This window comes from Wyeomyia smithii, chromosome 3 (assembly GCF_029784165.1).
Source record: "Wyeomyia smithii strain HCP4-BCI-WySm-NY-G18 chromosome 3, ASM2978416v1, whole genome shotgun sequence".
NCBI classification, from domain to species: domain Eukaryota; kingdom Metazoa; phylum Arthropoda; class Insecta; order Diptera; family Culicidae; genus Wyeomyia; species Wyeomyia smithii.
In genome coordinates, this window is record NC_073696.1 from 174,224,021 (window position 1) to 174,238,645 (window position 14,625).

Sequence of the window (14,625 nt, forward strand, 5' to 3'; positions counted from 1 at the left end):
CGAGTACTGCATTCAGATGGTTTGAAAGCTATTTGTCTGACAGAACTCAACGGACTGTTTTTAATGATTCTGTATCTGGTCCCGTGGAGAATGATCTTGGAGTTCCACAGGGAAGTGTATTAGGGCCCCTTTTATTTATTATGTATATAAATGACATGCGGCGAGTTTTACGTTTCTGTGACATAAATCTTTTTGCCGATGACACCGTGTTGTTCATTGCAGCTAAAAAGTATAAGCTGAAGTATAAGCAATTGAAATTGAATATTGATAAAACTAAATTTATGATTTTCTCGCGCACCGTGGTAAATGACGATGTCTCTGTTATAATAGATGATGAGACAATTGGTCGCGTTCGGGAGACTAAATATCTTGGCGTGATTATTGATGACAACCTAAAGTTCAACGCTCACATTGACAATGTTATCAAGAAAATTGCCAAGAAGTATGGAATATTATGCCGTTTGAAAAACGAATTAACAATTAGTAGTAAAATACAGCTATACAAGTCAATCATCTCGCCGGATTTTTGCCCTACCTTTTTGTATTTGGCCAATAACACACAATTATTGAGGTTACAGCGTTTGCAGAATAGAATAATGCGTTTGATTTTAAATTGTGATAGATTAACTTCCTCTGCTTTTATGTTGGACGCTTTGCAATGGTTATCCGTGAAGCAACGAATTGTTTATTTGTCTATGGTGTTCATTTTTAAAATAATTAATGGTTTGCTACCTCAATATTTGTGTGATCGAATTGAAAGAGGAAGTGATTTTCATAGATATAACACTAGAAATGCGGATGAAATAAGAACACCTTTCTTTTTAACCAGAGCTTCACAGAATTCATTATTTTATAAAGGTATAATTTTTTTCAATTCGATGCCAAGACGCCAAGATGTTAAACGTGCACCAACACTTGCGGAGTTCAAGAGACAATGTATTTCACACGTGAAAGTTTCTGTTGTACAGAACGAAATTTAAAAGCTTTTAACAATGACGAGAGTTTATATGACGAAGTTTAAACAACGGACTTATTTTGGATGAAATATTTATTTTTGAAACCTATTTATTTATTGATTGTTTAATTGAAGCCTGTAACTGACGAAGTTTTATACGAACGGATATGATTGTGTTGTAAAATTTTATTTATATTTTATATTGGATCTTTCTTAACATATAATGACAAAACTACTGTGTTCGTCGCGGTGGTGATGATGGATTTTTTTTTCCTTTATGTTGTTGTAGCTTAAAAAATAATAGAAAGTGACTACATAAGTTTGAGCCTCGCGCGCGGAAGTCAGATATAAATGGATTCTTTTACAATTTAAACTTAATTGTTATTTGAATGCTTAGAGAATATACATGAAGTAGTTGTGGTTAGTCTGACTGAAGGTCATGAAAACCCTGTGCTAGCTTTGTGTAGCTCTACAGCAATTCACGTCTTTACCGATGTGAATCAAGTAAACAGTTTTTGAAGAAGTTTATATCTGGAAATGGAATCAGTTCGTTTTTTTTTTGTATAACTGATTGAAATTGTGATTACATTAATTATCTATAGATAAATCGTCCAGCTCAAACCTTTGTAGGGGTATGTGGCGGGACCATCATCATCATCATCATCAACTCGTTTAATATATTCTAGTGGATATTGCATCACCCTAGGAAAACGAACGAACCTATACAGAGCTGATTTCTGTGGGGGGCTGTCCCCCCGCAGTGACCGGCGCTGCTGACGACGGGTCGCCGGCGTACACCTGCGGCCTTCGGCCATCTTGCTCTGAATCATCTAGGAAACGTGTACAAGAGTTAGACGCATGTAGATTCAAATAGTCCTTTCAATATTTTTTTTTAATTAATTCAAAAGAAAAATTGTACTGGTAAAACCACCTCTATGGCATCGCACCAGGTTTAAAGGGCTAATATCTCAACGTAGGTGTAAACGAGTTAGCATATCATCACTACTTCTCATACACCTTCATCTGACAGCTAGCAGCAGGCACAAATGAGATTGAGCCCAGGACATGAGTTCATTGCCATTCATTGGTATTCGGTATAGGGATGTCAATAGCTCGGGTAAAACCATCAGGCAATTCTTGAACGTTCAACAAGGCCAAGGCCTCAACTTGTCTGGACAACTTTGTCTTTCTGTAGTGAAAAAAATCGTTCTATCGTAATACACTCGCGGTCTTCGGCCGACTCGATTTTCTGTTAGCATATTGTTCTTACTTGCTATCGCTAGTTCGGACTAAACTAGGGGATAGCCCCTATGGGTCAGTAGACCTAGGAAAACGAACGAACCTATACAGAGGTGATTTCTGCGGGGGGCTGCCCCCCGCAATGGCCGGCGCTTCCGAGGACGGGTCACCGGTTCACGCTCGCGGGCTGCGGCCAGCTCGCCCTGAATCGTCTAGGACAGCGGTTCGCAACCTTTTTTCGTTCGCGTACCCCTTGGCAATATTTTCATATCGATTGTACCCCCTGGCTTGGAATGTTCTCGCAGAGAAGAGAGAGTAGTGGTAGATCATATTGTGGAAGTCTAGCCACTATATTGTGGGGAAATAACATTTGGGAAAAAGCTTTCGAGGAAATGTACAACCCGCTAAGAGCAAGCAATAAGTTGCTATTTGCGCTGCGGTTTTTACAACTTTGGCCGTTGTTATTTTGTATAGCAACCGCTTCCACTATTTCTCATTATTACAATAATTATTTTTACAATATTATTACGAACAATCATTGTCGAGCCATTTCAACATTTCTAAAACAACAGAGCTGAAAAACAACAGTCAACTAGCAACATTTCAGCTCGTTGCTATTGCGTTGCCAAATAGATTACCTCGTTGCTATGTACTTGTGATGAGCGTGGCAGAACCAGCTCTAACTATAGCTCTAACAACTTCAATATAGCCATTAATGCGCTTGCCCTAAGTGAATACCCTATTTAACGAAAGTATTGTCCTAATACGATAATAGAATAAATTATTTTTGTAATATAAAACTTTTAAACAAAAAATTTGAAAATGGTACACAACGACTTGCATTTGTTTTTTTTTTTACAGAAAGGACCTTATTGTTAATCTGACAACCTAATTTCATTGTATTGTTTCACTAAAAAAAGATTTTTTTTGGTTTGCTTAATATATATTAATTATGGTACATATATACCAAACTACAGTCGAAACCATTATTTTAAAACATGTATGCTTCCCTAGTGCAGCCCTGTAAAATGCTGATGCGCGTCGTTCGCATTACGCATACTTACAGAAACAGCTGTGTAGAAAATCATGTATATTACACATATAACTCACTTTCTTCTCGTATTTCGATTGCGAAAATTTGTTTTCATGGTTTTTATCGTTTTTATCTCTAGACATGTGCCCAAGTATGATGACAGTTCTACAAGGTATGCTATTCACGTCGATGCATTAGTATTAGTGATCGTTATGAACTTTTTCCAATTTTGTATGCAATTTGAAATGATTTTGCATTTTAAACTAAACTTATGAAACATACTTTCCTGAAAAGTTATAGAAATGATGTTGAAACATGTTTTATTTGTGGGGAATACATCAACATGCTGCGGTTTAGGTAAAATATGCTGTTTTTCATCAATTTGCCGGTAACCTTTTCGCACTTTTCGTTTTTTTTTTTTTGTACTCTAATAGCGCTTCTAAATAGAATCGCTTATGTTTCATACAATAACAAAAGTCATGAGCTATGACAATGACTAAGATTTTGCTCCAACTATTAGAAATATAGCATTTTTATATATATTTTATTTCGACATATTGTCGCAATTTTTCGCACTAAATCTAAATTAATATCAATTTCTAGTGTGTTTCAACTGGATATTCACGCTCCAACCAAAAAGATCAGATATAGAACAACATAAACGAGAAATTTCCAAAAATGTTCTGAATTCGAGATTTGTTTGTGTGCGTGGATAGACAAAAATATAGCATACCTTGTAGAACTGTCATCATACTTGGAGACATGTGCAGCCAGCTTGACAAAGCAAAATTATACTTTGAAACAAATACATGCGCAGCGATTAACTCAGTGCTGCAAGTTTGATTCATAGCTGCTTCATGTTTGAAATATAAGCTATCATGATACTATTTCGAGCAATTAAGTTATAAGCTTATTTTGATGTGATAAACAACCAAGAAAAACTATGCAATTTATTGATAGTCTAATTCCAATACTCGAGAAAAAAAGTATATACAGATTACAGTTTCCACACACTGCAAAAAACAAACTGCAAAGGTTTGATTGTATCGTACTGATCGATGTCAAGAAACAAAAAATTCTGTACTTTTTCAAACAACACACACAATTTTTTTTTTAAAGTTTTAGCTACCGCGACCATGTGTTAAGCACTATAGATTATTATTGCAGCAATATGCAATTAAGCTTTTAATCAAAATTGATTTGGCAACACTGTGATAGGTTTTACTACTGCTTGCTTTAATCGGTCACTTGCAGACGGCTTTCGTTTTTATTCAGTATCATTCAACAGCTGCTAGATGAGTATGGTGTAGATTCTCAGCCGTTTATTCGCGATATCGTTGTCATGTTTTTTTATGTTTCCATTTTCATTGCTGCTGCAATTAACTTATAATTAAGTTCCATCCTATTATTACTATTCCTCTTACCTCGGGCAGTGTAAAAATCGTTTAGTGATACGTTGCGCGAAATTCTTACGGTCACCTTATCGGGGACAAAACAATCTTGGTTGTGTTAGTTATCTAGTGAGGACATAGTGCAGCATTTTTAAAGGAAGAGGCGAATAGTTATCAATAACCAGCCAATGAGAAGGCATTCATTCTAAACTGAAGGTTTAATGAATTCACAAGCATGGAGATAGTGCGTGACATAAATACATATTGAATGTGCATATGAAGCGAGTGTTCAAATCAATGTGAGCTTTCGAGGATTGATCGCAATCAAGTAGGCAAAAATGCAGTGATCAGCAGCATATGACTAAACACAGCTGTATGATACGATAGGGTGGTTCTTCACAATGATCTCAAATATGACTCACGTTTTGCTTACACAAGCAATATTTTGTGTACGTGCATGTAAAGCTGTGTAAAATTTGGGATAATTAATAGTTAGATTTCGTTTTTGCGGGAGTGCTAAACCGTTTGGGGCTTTTTATCAAATGGAGGAATATTTGAATGTATGTCCGTCTTACGATTTACACTTTGTATAGGTATGTTGGGTGCTGTTAACAGTGCAGAAAAATGTAACATGGGAGTCTAAATCAAGTATAATGCAAAAGAACACCGGAGTAGCAGAAAAACGACAAGAAAAGATTAAGTCGTGTTTCGTCTTTCTGAACGAGGAAAGGCTATTATTCACATAAAAACAAATAATTAGGGCATGTAAAACAGTGTCATTTTTTTTTACCTTGTGCTACATTCCGATTCGGAACTTGACCTTCTGTTTATTTATACACAGACTTCGCAGCCGACTATTTAGTGTACAGGACAATTGCGGGGCTAGGCGCTACGATCCTACTGACACTAACAGTCCCTCCCGAGACGAGACTCGAACCTACGACGACTGGCTTGTTAGGCCAGCATCGTACCTCGAGACCATCTGGGAGATTTAAAAAAACAGTGTCATATGTACCTAAATTAGCTTGTATTAAATGTGCGTACGTAAAGAAGCAAAACCTTGGTAGTACATTCCGATTTGGAACTCGATTTTCTCATCATTATAGGTACACAGACTTTGCAGCAAGCTCTTAAATGTACAGGACTATTGCGGGCCTAGCACTGCGATCCTACTGACAATAACAGTCTCTCCCGAGCCGGGATTCAAACAAACGATACCTGGCTTCTTTGGCCTGCTTATTATTCTCAAAACCAATTTTTTTAACAACTACGAGTCAGAGTCGATTATCCGGAATATCAAAAAAAAAAAAAAACATTCGGGATAATCGAGTTTTCCGGATAATAGAATCACAGAAAAAATTATTCAAATTTGCGATTAAGGAACATAAAACAAATATTTCCTTTTGTTGGTTTACTTGTATGATGCAGTGGCGTAACCAGAAATTATTTCTGAGGCGAAAAGAGGTAATATCTTGAGAACAAAAAAAATTGACAATGATTATTTTTGCTTAATTCGAACATATTTCAAACATGCCGGAAATGACATAAATGGTAAAGGTAAAATTTCTGGAAAAAATTAGCGGACGCTTTGGTTTATCAGATAGAATTCACAGCCAAGTTACGCGGACTGAACCTTTTTTTCGTTCAAGAACATAAAATAATGAAAAATGTGAAGTGGGTAGTGTAAGGAACGGCTTAAGCAGTGGTGCCTATTTTAATCAAACGAAAAAAAAGGGCCCCAAACTCCTGAATGTTGTTCAATATCGACAATTTGATGAGAACGAAAACTCTGATTAACCAACTGTCTCACGAATACATAAAAAACCGTACAACACAGAAAAATCTTTGAAAAAATATCAAACGAAAAAAGTCAATCAAAAATTTCAGCGACTCGGCGCTATTCGAGTGCTGAAGAAAGTCCCCTGCAAAACAAATGCAAACTGCTTAAAATAGGTTCGGGTGATTGGAATAGTGTCCCTCGATGGTTATTGTTAAGGTTTGCTAAATCAGATTTAGAATCTGAAAACAAGTGCTGACAGAGAAAAAGATGGAGAATGAATTGACATTCTTTTGTTTGTATTCACCTTAGAGTATTTCCACTCAATACACAGGCGGCTAATACAGCTGCTTAAACTATGTTCCCTACCCTATATTAACATAAACTCACTCGATTTCTTTGGTAACAGTTGAAAATGTTTATTAAATAGATGTTTTAATGTGAAACGTTCGATGTTTTTCTCACAGACTGTTCTTGAAAATTATTTTTTTTTCAAATATATGCAATATTTATTAAAATAAAAATCCCACTTTTTTATTCAAAATGAAAGATTTTTGTTGTATTAGTTTTTTTTTTTGCGGGAACTGGATAATAAGTGCTGAGCTTTCAACAGACTTCACAAAACACTGCTTATGCACGAGGTACAGTATCTTTTCATGTCGTTTGTATTAGGCATTGCGAAAGTATAACGCGATGGTTATCCGTCGAAAACAGCTAACTAGTTCGAAGCAGGCCTGTCCAATCGGTACTAGTACTTTTGTTATTTTGGTAGACCAAAATACAAGAAAAGCATGATTGTATCTTTATATGAAAAATGCGTAATTGCTAAATAACTTTCGTTATCCAGGTTTCAAAATTAATCATTAATTGCGCCAATTTTGTGCAATATTGATGAGGTTTCGCAACTTTTGAAACAAGAATGTTTAGAATTTTACTCTTATTAAGTAGTGCTATATCACAGACAAACAGACGTGCCACTCGATGACGATTTCATCGACCAGAAAAATAACGATAATTTTGAAAAAATTTTTTGTTTCCAATAATGCCGCTAGTGTCGCTATAAGCAAGCGCGCACATTTATTATCAAAGACAAAATCCATCAGTAATGCCGCTTGTTTCGATTTAAGTGAGCGTGCACACCCATAAGCAGAGACAAAAACCGTTTTTCGAAAATGATTTAGTAAGCAATAAGCTTACATGGTGCATGAATTTAACGTTTCGAATAAGGACAAAGATTTTTCCGGATTTTTGTTCGAAGAGGCACGTGGAATGTGGATGACCCCTTTTGCATTTGAGAGCATATACAGGGACATAGCTTTAGATCCCGGATATCTATGTCGAAAAATGCGTCTTTTTGCCCCTTCAACAGGTGTGTATTGATTTGCTATACATATTGCATGATCTGACTAGAATACGTAATGGTGTTCTATAGTACTGCCACACCTGCTTTAGTATTACACACTTTAAAATTTATTCATTAAACACGTTTTCTCGCTAATAAATGGAGTCCTAACTATCACAGAACCCGTTTTTCAAAATCAATGTAAATTTTGTTCAACTTTGGTTTGGTGAAAAAAAAATATTCAGGTTCGGGTCGGGTTTGGGTTTGAAAACCCAAAACCCGACAGTAAAATTCAAGAAATCTCGGGCTCGGGTTCACAATTTCGAGTTCGGGTTTCATAGCAATAGAATTTAAAAAAAAATATATAAAAAGTATCGGGTTTCAATCGAAAAAAAGTCGGCTTCGGGTCGGGTACGGGTTTGAAAAACATCAAACCCGACCATCTCTAGTCTATTCCACGAAAAACCTACGATACGATCCTACTGACACTAACAGTCTCTCCCGAGCCGGGACTCGAGCCTAAGACTACTGGCTTGTTAGGCCAGCGTCGTACCTCAGAACCAGTTGGAAGGGTTTAGCTCTACGACATATGTAACTTGCCTGCCGAAGATTTGCTCAATTTTTTCCTAAGGGGCCATCCACATACCACGTGGACAGCTTTGGGGGGGGGGGGGGGCGGTTGGCTAATGTAAACGGTCCATACTATTTTTTTAGAACTTATATGGACAGTTGTCCACGGAGGGGGAGGGGGGGGGGGTTAAAATCGTTAAAAATCTGTCCACGTGGTATCTGGCCCCTAAGAAAGAGAACGTTTCTTTGTGCCTCATTTCAATAGCCGTTTACCCAATGTTACGATATATTTAAAAAGATTTGAAACTTGAATATTTTTCCGAAATTCTTACCGTTCAAAATGTTAAAAATATATGTAAAACATTTGAAAAAGAACAGTTTTATAAGATTTAAACTTACTTCAGCATTTTGTATGCCATAACCGGTATGAAACGAAGTAGAATCAAAATTACAATCATGGAAAAAGAAAAATGTACCAACCTGCTACAAAATATTTCATCAACTCACATTTTTAATGGCTATATCTCATATTCCAACTAAGCCCTGTGAAGGATTGAAAAACTGGTTCTTACAAACGATTATCCAGAATTCATTTTTACGCACATATGGCTACATGAAACAGTTGGTTACTATTGAACTAGGTATCGTTTTTTTTACATTGCTTTTATATTGCTTTCATAAAGATAGAGTTTCAATCCCATCGTGTATAAGTGTCCCCGATTTATTGATTCAATGTAGAAAAAATTGTAGTTAATCGCCATTTTTGAAAACTAAAACCATTTGAAGAACCACCCTAGAACCATAGCTGAGCTCATGATGAACATCGGAGTTTTCCACTCGTTCAGCTGAATTTGCTTTGTTGTGTTGGCTTTCTCCGTTGCTTTGTAATTGAAAGAGTTCGGTTTCCTTACAATCTCGGTTGTACGATTTGTCTAGTTCATTAGAAAGGAAAGCTCAGGCAACACACAACAGGTGCAGTGGGTTTAAATAAGTAAAAGGAGCCAATGTTGTTAATGTTTGATAAGTATATGCAGATGAAGATAATAAATACGTTTAACTATTCTTGGTAAACAAATAATCATCGTTGGAATTCTTTACTTATATGTGATATAGTGATAAAAGGTTATTATTTTCGACATCAAAAGCAGGTAATAGTGGATTTAATATGAAATATGTGGTAAAAGTGAAATAAATGAAGAATTCAAAAAATTTTACATATTTTTGTATCACTATCAACCCTGAACACCAGTGAATACCGCGAACGTAAGTGAACAAAAGTGGAGCAAAATTTACTTTTTTATTACACCACCCGCATATCGGTTGAATAAAAACTAATACAAACAGCCCGTTGAGCGTGCGCCATACTGTTAACCGGAGTGTTTGTCTCTACTCGTTACCTGTCAGAGTCATTTCACTATACTCACTTAGAACCGTCACGACGTTCTATTCAGCTACAGCATATGTCATCTTCCAGTCATCGTTGGAGGTGAGGCGAGGCCATTGCGTGAATGAATATGCACCGATACCGATTGCCGAAGGTGCTGCCGATGCTGCCTGTGCTGTTGATGTAAGATCAAAACAAATCTGTGTATATAAACACAAAATCGCTAATCCTGCGATCCATATCTCGTTTTCCAACCTACACATGTATAGCCAATGAAGCGCGAACCCGGTTTATTTGAAAATGAAGTCTTATAACAATATGAAATGTGATTTAAAAATATTAGAAATGTGCTCAAATGATTCTGAGACTTTTGAGACTAGTTAAAATTATATTTGGTCAGCATTTGAATTTGAATATTGACCCAAAAATTATATCTATATCTAGGCGAGCTCGCAACCTCAATAGTCTCTTAGTAGAATAAAGATCGTTCGATGTCAGAGTGAATTTTACACATAACTCCTTCCCATCTTCCTACTTTCACTCTTATCTAACACTAAATTCCAACTAACTAACTAGGCTCAGTAAAGAAGTAGAGAGTGAAGAGTAAAAATATAAAAAATTCGTTACTGACAACGATTGTGAAACACATCCTTCTTTTCTTCCCTAACCGATCATAAGGACGTAGCCGGCGCCGTTATCGATCTATACACAGCGGAAACTATCTTTTGTATAAGCATATAAGTATGCATGTTTTGGTCGACAAAAATCACTACAATAACAAAATATTTGCTGGAAATAGTAGTAGTATTACGTGTTGCTAACTTCATCAGTTCCCTCCTATTGATCAATAATGGTTCGTTTGATTTCAGGGATATCATTATTCAGGGTGGCGGAAACCTGGAAAATCAGGGAATGTCAGGGAATTTATTTTTCGCCCAGAGAAATCAGGGAATGACAGGGGAAATTGAAAAACAATCAGGGAGAAATTTTTATGCGAGACGCGATTCAGTTAAACGACTATTTAGCGCTAAATTGGATTTTTCCAGCATTCTAGGCTAATGCGGGACCTCTACTATTTGGTTTCATATCCAATCGTTTTTGTTTTTCGCTGGGATCTTAAAGTTGCATTCATTCACGTTGTACTTTTTTCTGCTAAATGCTAAATAACATCATGGAAAATAGTTATATTTCAGGGAATATCAGAGAAAATCAGGGAAATTTATTTTAAAAAATATTTTGCTACCCTGTTATTGATTGGCGTTTATATGACAGGTGACCAATATTCTGTAATTAAAAACAGGCTATCATTCGTTGCGCACATTTGGCACCAACGACAGTGTATTAATAAAACCATGACGGGCTTAACTTAAAAAAAATTTTGACAATACCGTACCCTTCGGAATAACTGGCAGTTTTTCTCACCAATTTTCTTCAGTGACTATACTATAACCTTCAAGACACCAATCTATTGAAACGGGTTTGTTATGGTGCTTATGAAATATGCCTCGAATTAACCAATTGCAATTACACAATTAAAGTATTCATCTAGTGCTGGTATACAAATACCAAGTCGTAAAAATACTCAACTCTATTGACGTGCAATGGAAGCTACACGGTTTGCGGCGGGGTATTTGCATGCGAGTTCTACGTGAATACTTCTAATGTCTTATTATTGCCTTGCTTTCAAACGGAACCACGCAACCGAGTCAATGCAACAATGTCCGTGTTTAGAGAGTATTGTGATCGCATCCATTATTATGAAGACTACTGTAAGGTTCTTCGGTTCCCTTAGATCGGTACCAGTAATTTAAATCTTCGAAGAATTGTTTGGCCATCTTTGATAAGAGTTTCTTCTATTCCAAAGTGGAACACACTGGCTCCGTTTGTTCGCGGCGTTGTAACTTATCAACTGTACTTTACCGCTTGAAGTAAGGTACAAACCTAGGTATTGATATGGGCGTTTTAATGCCTTCCAAGACTCTCACGCCGAGGCACTCGCATTAGAGCCCTCTGATAGCAGACACTTACTATTAAAAAAACAAAACCCGAAGAATAAAACTATGAGCAAAAACTAAATGAAATTCCAGTGGAACATTGTTCCTTTAAAGGTAATCGCATACAAGGAAAAAGAAATTAAACTATAGCGATAACTTTTATGACTGCAATAATAAGAAAATCTAAAATAAAACTAAAATACTAAAGTAGCCAGAAAAACCCAAACAAGCAAAAGGTTGACGCAACTAAAAATGTATTTGTTTACATTCCCAGGGTGGGCAGCGAATCGGGAAATCCTGGAAAACCCGGAAAAAGCCGGGAATTCGAAACTAAACCGGGAAAAAGTCGGGAATTTCAATACTAAACCGGGAAATTTATCATGTTTTTTTTTGAACATTATTTTTCATTTACTACATGCTTGGGATCTGTTGTATTAGTTCAACGCGCTACACATTTCCTGCCATCTCACAAACACTGGAAGACTCAAGGAACAATTTAGTTGATCTCGGGGTAAGATGCTGGAGTAACAAGCCAGTCGTCATATGTTAGAATCTAGGTTAAGAGAGACGACCGTTAGAGTCAATAGGATCCTAGCGCTAGCGCCGCAACTGTTCTGTACACTAACGGTTGGCTGCGATTGTTTTTCTCTAATTTGTCTTCCTTCTCATTCGCACTGATTAGGACTTCAACAGTAAGTGCTGATAAACACTAAAAAAACACCACTTACAGGATCAACGTCTAATTTCATTTATGTCTGAGTTCGTTTCCAAGTTATGTTCCGAATTATTCATAATTGATGTAAAAATATTCTTTAAAAAAACAAGATTTGAATCTTAGGTTACAAATCGCCAACAAAAATTTACTAAGCCCAGGGAAGGTTCTTCAAATTACTTCAAATTACTAAAAAAAAATTCGAAGGCCAGAGAAGTCAAGAATCATTCCAATCAGGCAAAAACTAAACTATGACAGAAAAATATCTAAAACCTAAAACAAGTAACGCTTCCAGCAACCACCTGGATCTGGGTTCGAATCCCAACGCCATATGTGCCGATGGTTGTGTGGTGACAATCCACTCACAATCAACCAAAACTGATCTAGATCCAATCCTCCGAAGTTTTCCTGAGGCGAAAAATCTCTGGGTTCTTCTATCGCATGGTGAAGTGAAGCCGTTGGCGCCGGTCCGTTAATCAACGGGTCGTTAGTTAAGATTCTAGTTGGAGTCGCCTCCCCGGGTGTCGGGATTGACACAATAGTGGCGGAAATAGACCGACGGAAAATAAGCAAAAATAAAAAATCGTAACCCAACCTATTCCCGGCGGGTGATGCCATATAGCATCACCTGAGATTCAAACTTTAATTTGAGTTCAACAATTATACTTGAAAATTTACACGACAAAACTATTCAGCATCGTTAGAGAATAGATTGATGTTTAATAAGCAATACAGTTTGTGTTAATTATGCATATAGTTCAAAGGCAAAAATTGTTTCAAGGTAGCAATAAAATTGTAGTAAAGCCTGAAAGAAACTAACAACATCAATTTAAAATCAATTTCAAAACTGAATGTAGAAAAGTGTGTGAACACCAGAAAATGGGTAATAATTAGGTTAAAAAAATGCAAAAATTGATTCTTAAATTTTAAACAAATTTAAAATTGCCAGAAACGGCTATTATTGCAGATTCAGGCAAGGCGAAAAACTATCTCGATTCGGGGCAAAAAAAAATGTTCTCACATTATTTTAAAAACTGAAAAAAAAACAACTAGAATGTTTCCTTTCATTCACTAAAATGACTATGAAAAAGTTATCAGGAAACAAGAAAAAAATATAAAAATTTTTTTAAAGTCAATTCAATAAAAAAGTCATTTCAATTTAAAATAAGTTTTAAATGAGAAAATGATGTTAGAAATGAGGGTTTTTTTTAAAAATTGCATCAGATCGACTTGAACTGTCCTACAGTACGGTCGCATTTTTCCAACAGCTCGAGGCTAAGTCTTAGACTACCGAGAGATATTAAAATTTTGTTTTCGCTTTCAACAGGCAATCTTTTTAAAAGACTACCTGTTGAAAGGCAAAGTAATAAATGTATTTTTAAAGTTAACGAGTGTTTAGTGAATTAATTTGGTTTGAGATATTTCTACTTAAATTCTATAGTGAAGTGAAAGTGTAGTGAAGTTGTCCAGTTATGCCTGGAAAAAATAAAAAGCTCGCTTTGATGCGGCATCAAGGAAACGTGAGGCATCTCCTCCAAGTGACACTGAAATTTCGACTAACAGGTATGATATTCTTTCTTCTGTTGGGGATCTAGAATTTCAAACTTCTCATACTGAGCATAAAGCCGTTATGAAGAAGGTCAAAGTTCCACCTATTGTGGTATTTGTAGCAAACTTTAAAGCATTTCGATCAGAACTTTCATCATTTCTATCGAATGTGAAAGTTAATTTTCAAGTTGGTCGCCAAGGCGAAATTCGTATTTTGGCCAAATCTTTTGATGGCCATAAATATATTTTACAGTATTTGACTGAAAAGATATATAAATTTTACTCTTTTGATGCCAAAAACGAGAGACCGTTTAAGGCTGTGTTGAAAGGTCTCTCAAATGATCAAAGTATTGATGAAATCGAAGATTGTTTGTCAGAATCACTTGGTTTTGCCCCCAACCAAGTAATTTTGATGAAACGAAAGGCAAATGCCAAAATTTTTCAAACTGGAATACACCAGGAAAATTACTTAGTACATTTTGATCGTACCAAAGTACATAATTTAAAATGTTTAGAAAGAGCACGTGTTTTATTTAACGTGCGAATAAAGTGGGAAAATTTCAAGAGACATGGAGAAATCCATAATCTTACTCAATGTCGGAATTGTCAAGCCTATGGTCATGGAATTCGAAACTGCCATATGGCTGCAAAATGTATGATTTGTGGTGACACTGGTCACA

General features: G+C 36.1%; 1 protein-coding gene across 3 annotated transcripts in view; it reads left to right on the forward strand.

Annotated features, from left to right (window-relative positions):
- Nucleotides 1–14,625, forward strand: part of LOC129732016 (uncharacterized) — a 117,563-nt gene that overhangs the window by 19,639 nt on the left and 83,299 nt on the right. The window contains exons 1-2 of one of the 3 annotated variants that reach the window (XM_055692463.1): nt 4,538–4,946; nt 9,453–9,874. The exons of the other annotated variants lie outside the window; for them this stretch is intronic. The gene's annotated coding sequence lies outside the window, so the exon portion shown is untranslated. Of the gene's footprint in view, nt 1–4,537; nt 4,947–9,452; nt 9,875–14,625 lie in introns of those variants that run through there. 3 annotated transcript variants of the gene reach the window in all.